Source organism: Carlito syrichta, unplaced genomic scaffold, assembly GCF_000164805.1.
Source record: "Carlito syrichta isolate Samal-C Ts95f unplaced genomic scaffold, Tarsius_syrichta-2.0.1 Scaffold288047, whole genome shotgun sequence".
In the NCBI taxonomy this organism is placed as follows: domain Eukaryota; kingdom Metazoa; phylum Chordata; class Mammalia; order Primates; family Tarsiidae; genus Carlito; species Carlito syrichta.
Window position 1 is genome coordinate 94,037 of NW_007232143.1, and position 6,630 is coordinate 100,666.

The following is a 6,630-nucleotide window of genomic DNA, read 5'->3' on the forward strand; positions in this document are numbered from 1 at the left end:
ACATAAATCTTTCTGCGTTACTTCTCTCCTTAAAACTCTTTATACTGTTCTTAGAATAAATTCATGATCTTCATCTACCTATAGGACTGTTTGTGATGACAGCACTATCTAACTCTTCCACCTCATTTCTCACTGTCTTCTGATCACTCATAATGCTCCAACCAGAGTGGCCATCTGCAAAGACTGCTATAAGCTCTTTCTTTCCTTAACAAGCCACACACAGTTATGTGTACATATCAGGCCTTTCTACCTCAAACCTTTCCCTCACTCTTCTTATACTTTAGAGCTCAGTTTGAGGAAAAGTGCAGGCCAGTGGAAAGAGCACTCAAGAGGAAGTTAGGAAGCTGGGACTTCTGTCCTGGCTCTTCTGCCTCAGTCTATGGGAGTGGAGACGTCACCCAGAGCTTTCAAGTTTCAGTACATACACCTGTAAAATTAGGGTTTGGACCAGATGTGTGCTCATGTTCCTTCTTGCACCCATCCTTCTTTTCTCACTGTTCAATAAACTCAACCTGTTTTCTTTCTTCCTTCATTCTCTCTATGACCAGCCTAAAAAGCATTTTTAATCCCTCATTCAATTCCATTTCTCTCTTGCTGCCATTTTGAGTCTAATAAAAGCAAAAAACTAAAATGGAAAGAGCAGAAATACTGAATATTTCCTTTGCAGAGGAAAACTTGAAACAAAAGATGGGTGAAACCAGACAAGAGCCTTTTTGGTCCATTAAAAAAGTGCTTATTTTATAGATTTAGGGATACAAGTACAGGTTTCTTATAAGCATATATTGTGTGGTGGTGAAGTCTGGGATTTTAGTGTGTTCATCAAGCAAATGGTGTACAGTGTACCCAATAAGTAATTTTTCTTTCTTTTTTTTTTTTTGAGTTGGAGTCTCACTCTGTCGCCTAGACTGGAGTGCAGTGGCCGCTCCCGGCCACCGCAGCCTCCACCTGTTGGGCTCCGGCGATCCTTCCTCCTCAGCCTTCCAAGTAGCTGGAATTACAGGCATGCGCTACCATGCCCGGCTGATTTTTTGATTTATTGTAGAGATGAGGTCTCGCTGCCCAGGCGGGTCTCAATCCCGCGGGCTCAGGCAATCCACTCACCTCAGCCTCCCAAAGGCGCGGGATTACAGGCTGAACCACCGAGCCCAGCTAGTAATTTTTCCATCTTCAGTCCACTCCCATCCTCCTACCTTTTCGAGTTTCCAGTGTCTATTTTTCCATTCTCTATGTCCACGTGTACACATTGTTGAGTTCCCACTTATAAGTGAGAACATGTCATATTTGACTTTATGTTTCTAGGTTATTTCACTTAGGATAAATGTCTCCAGTTCTGTAGGCAAGGACATTTTAAAAGTGAAAACACAGCTGGGCTCGGTGGCTCAGCCCGTAATCCCGTGCTTTGGGAGGCTGAGGTGAGCCCGCAGGTTCGAGACACGCCTGGGCAACTTGGCAAGACCTCATCTCTACAATAAATCAAAAAATCAGCCGGGCATGGGTAGCATATGCCTGTAATTCGGGCTATTCAGAAGGCTGAGGCAGAAGGATCGCGGGAGCCCAGCAGGTTGAGGCTGCAGTGGCTGGGAGCGGCCACTGCACTCCAGTCTGGGCGACAGAGTGAGACTCCAACTCAAAAACACACACAAAAAAGTGAAAACACACTTCTCTGAGGATAATAATGCAGGCCTTTTATCAGACTTCCAGGACTCGGTGGTAGTCTGGCTCTTCCTACCTGTCCCCTTCCATCATTCCCTTTCTTCTTGCTCTCTGTGTTCTACCCATACTGGCCTTTTCTCACTTTTGACCAAAGCAGAATCTTTGAGTATGCTGTTCCCACCATCAGAACATTAGACCAAATTCCCATGTTACATGCTGTCATAGCACCAGGAACTTCCCTTCATAATAAAAATTATAGCTGTAATTTTATATTTAATTTGTAATTATTTTATTGTGTCTGCCTACCCGTTTAACTTGTATGTTCTAATGCAACAGGAATCAGATCTATTAAATTTACTAGTAATAAATTTATTTCTTATCACATAGTAGGTCACCAATAAACATTCTAAATAAATATATGTATACAATAGAACACATCCTTCACATGGGATATTGCCAAAACCAGGCCCCCAGTCTGGTTTCCATGTGGCCATCACGAATCCTATATTATTTGTAGAATCTATTTAGAGTTTTCATCCCCTCTTCCATACTGCTGTCTAGGACCCCTTATCAGGTCTCGACTCCCTCTTCTTCTCCTCACCTTACATGTCTCTAAAGTAGCTAGAACAAGCCGGGCTCGGTGGCTCAGCCTATAATCCCGTGCCCTGGGAGGCTGAGGTGAGTGAATTGCCTGAGCCCACGGGTTCAAGACCCGCCTGGGCAACTTGGTGAGACTTCATCTCTACAATAAGTCAAAAAATTAGCCAGGTGTGATAGTGCATGCCTGTAGTTCCAGCTACTTGGAAGCTGAGGCGAAAGGATCGCCGGAGCCCAGCAGGGCAAGGCTGGGGTGGCCGGGAGCGGCCACTGCACTCCAGTCTGGGTGACAGAGTGAGACTCCAACTCAAAAAATAAAAAAATAAAAAATAAATAAAATAGCTAGAATAGCAATGTTTACAATGAAGAACAGATGAGAGAGGCCACTATTCCTGATATCCAAACCAGAAAAAGATATCACAAGAAAACTACAGTGCAATAACCCTTTATGAATATAAACCCAAACATTCTCAGCAGATATTAGCACACTAAATCCAGCAACATATAAAAAGGATTGTACAACATGACCAAATAGAACTTATCCTAGGACTGCAAGGTTGGCTTAACATTCAAAAATTAATATAATATACAGTATTATTTCAACAGAAAACAAAAACCATATGATCATCTCAATAGACAGAAAAAAATTCAATACTATTTCAGGATGAAAACACTCAACAAAATAGAAAAATAACTTCCTCAACCAGATAGAGAGCTTCTATTAAAAAAACCACAGTTAACATTATACTTAATGGTGAAAGTCTGAATGCTTTCCCCAAGATCAGGAACAAAATAAGGATGTCCACTTATGCTACTTTTATTTAACATTGTACTTCTGGTTCTAACCAGAGCAAGTAGGCAAGGAAGGAGGAAGAGAAGGAAGGAAGGAAGGAAGGAAGGAAGGAAGGAAGGAAGGAAGGAAGGAAGGAAGGAGAAAGCATCTAAATTAGAAAGGAATAGATAAAACTGTCTCTAGTCACAGATGACATGATCGTGTATAAATAAAAACTTTTAAAAATCTGCCAAATCAATTGTGCCTTATATACCAGCAATGAACAATCTAAGAATAAAATAAAATAAAATTCCATTTACAATGGCATCAAAAAGAATAAAATATTTAAAAATCAGTTTAACAAAAGAAATGCAAAATATATATTCTTGGAACTATGAAACAATGTTGGAAAAAATTAAAGAAGGCCTTTAAAAATGGAAAGCCATTCCATGCTTGTGTATCAAAATAATTATGTAGTAATTATAAATAATAATGTCATCTTAACAATATAAATAATATATTTATTATTTATAAACAATATATTTATTATTTATAAATAATATATATTTATAAATAATTATAAATTAATAATGTCATCTTAACAATATTAAGATGACATTACTCCCCAAAGTGATCTATAGATTTAGCACAATTCCTACCAAAACCTCAACAGTCTTTTTTTTTTTTTATGCAGAGATTGACAAGCAAATCTTAAAATCCATATGGAAATTCAAGGGACCAAGACAGCCAAATCAATCTTTAAAAATAAGAACAAAGCTAGAGAATTCATATTTTCCAATTTAGAAACTTACTACAAAGCTACAGTATTCAAGATGATGTGGTGATGAAGTACTGGCATAAGAATAAACATATAGCTTAATGGAATAATATTGAGACTCCAGAAATAAATCCTCACATTTATGGTCAATTAATTTCAACAAAGGTGCCAAGACAATTTGATTCTTTTTCACAAATAGTGCTGGGGCAACTGAATATCCACATGTGTAAAATTAAGTTGGACATCTACCTCACACCACACACAAAAGTTATACTGTACTTAAAATAGATTACAGACCTAAATTAAGCAAAAGCTAAACTTATAAAACTCTTAGAAGAAAACACAGGAATAAAGCCTAATGAAGTTTGATTTGTTGCACAAAAAACAAAAGAAAAAAATAGTTAATTTGTACCTCATCAAAATATAAAAAAAACTGTGCTGCAAAATAAACTATCAGGGAAGTGATAAGACAACTCACAGGAAGAGAGAAAATATTTGCAAATTACATACCTAACAAGGGATTTGTATCTAGACTATATAAAGAACAATTGCAATTCAATAATAAAAAGACAAATAACCCAATTAGAAATGGACAATGAATTTGTACAGACATTTCTTCAAAGAAAATATGCAAATGTCCAATAAGCACATGAAAAGATGTTCAACATCATTAGTCATTAGAGAAATGCAAATCAAAACAACAAAATACCACTTAACGTCCAGAAGGATGGCTATAATTTTTAAAAATGAGACAAGTATTGTAAAGGATGTGGAGAAAATGGAACTCTCATATGTGACTGGGAATGTAATATGATGCAGCCACTTTGGAAAACCAGTTGGGAAGTTCTTCAAAATCTAAACATAGTTACCATATCACTAAACTACTACACTGTCCAAGATAAATAAAAATATATGTCCACGCAAAGACCTGTATGTGAACTGTCATAGCAGCATCATAACCAAAAATATAAAACAACCCAGATTTCTGTCAACTGAGGAATGGATAAGTAAAATGAGGAACATCCATACAATGAAATTATATGGCAATAAAAATAAAGGAAGTACTACATGAATTGCCCAGAAACACAGGGCAAATCCACAGAGACCGAAAATAGATTAGTAGTTCCCAGGGTCTGGTGGACTGGAAGCTAAGGAGGGAATGGTGATAGACTGGTAATGGATATGGGAATTTCTTTTAGGGAAGATGAAAATGTCCTAAAATTAGATTATGGTGATCGTTGTACAACTTTATTAACATATTTTTTAAAAATTGAACTGTATTCTTCAAATGGATGAATTTTATACTATGTTAATTATATCTCAAAAAGCTGTTTAACAGAGGGAAGAAAGAAGATGCCCTGAGGTCACACTTCCCCACCAGGCTCACTGAAGGGTGCAGGAAGCGACCAGAGGGGCGGCTCCCAAAATGGCGCCGACACACCAGACAACAAAGGCCCTAGGTCCCAGCTTCTGGGAGCACAATTCCCCGTGCGCGAATTTCAAACCTTCCCGCACGTGAATTTCAAAGCTTCCCACACGCGAATTTCAAACCCGCAAACCTCCAATCCTTAGCCAGCTTTGTTATGCGTCCAATAGGACTATAACACGGCATCGGCCCCACCCTACTCCCATGCAGCTCCTCCAATAGGAACATAGCACGGCCCCTTCCGGCCCCTGTCAGGCTGATAAATACAGCCCTCTCCCTGCAACTCTCTCTCTTTTTTTTTCTTTTTTCCCTGTTACAGATCCTCTCTGTAACAGCCCCCTTTAGTAAATCTCTTGGTCCTGGCTGGGTGTGGAGTCATTACTGGTGCCGAAATTCTTTTACTCACCATCCTCAGTCTCCTCACATCTCCTTACCCTGAACCCCCAAAGACCTCATTCTCTCAACAGAGACCCACGCCTTGGGGCAGTCCTACAGGAAATGTTCAGAATCATCTCAGTCTGGCCTTTGTTCTGAAATGCGTATACATACATATATGTATATGCCTGTGTATATGCATACATATATTATATATGCATGCACATAATGTATATACTGCATATAATACATATTACACATACATGCATATAATGTATATACTGCATATAATACATATTACACCAGTCCTCCGAAATGTGGGTTTTCAAAGACCCACACTGATCATCTCTTCCAAGGATCAGCAAATGAAGTCCACAAACCTAACCCTCAACCTGCTTTTTGTTTTTGTATTGCCCTTCAGCTAAGAATAGTTTTTACATTTTCAAGAGGTTGCTATATAAAAAAAAAAAAGGAGACAGAGAATATGTGACAAAAACCAGTGTGAACTGCAAAGTCTAAAATATTTATTTGCTACCTAGCCCTTTACAGAAGAAGTTTGCTGACCTCTGATCTATATCTTTTATTTTCTCTACATTTACCAAGTGGAAAAGGGCAGCAGGAGGGGAAAGGGCAAGAGAAAAACACAGTCTTTGTTTTACATCATTGTTAGCAATGAAAATGGTGGAGTGCAGGAACCAGATTGTACAGATTCACGAGAGCGAATTATTAAATGTTTAAGAGTTCTGCAAGCCGGCTGACGTCATGTTGGAATTTGTTACAATAGTAATATTTGCAACACAAAAATCAGCAAACATTACAAATCAGGGCTTTTTCTTCCTGCAGAGAGCCAGCACATCTCTCAATAAAACCCGGAAATCTTCTTACCTTTGCACTTTTCAGAAATTAGAGGGTAAGGAAGAAACTTTGAACTGGAGTTTTAGTCCATAGAGAACTTGCAGACGGAACACCTTAGTACAAAGCTAGGGGTGGCCAGGAAAATACACACATGTTTATTGCTGCACTATTCAC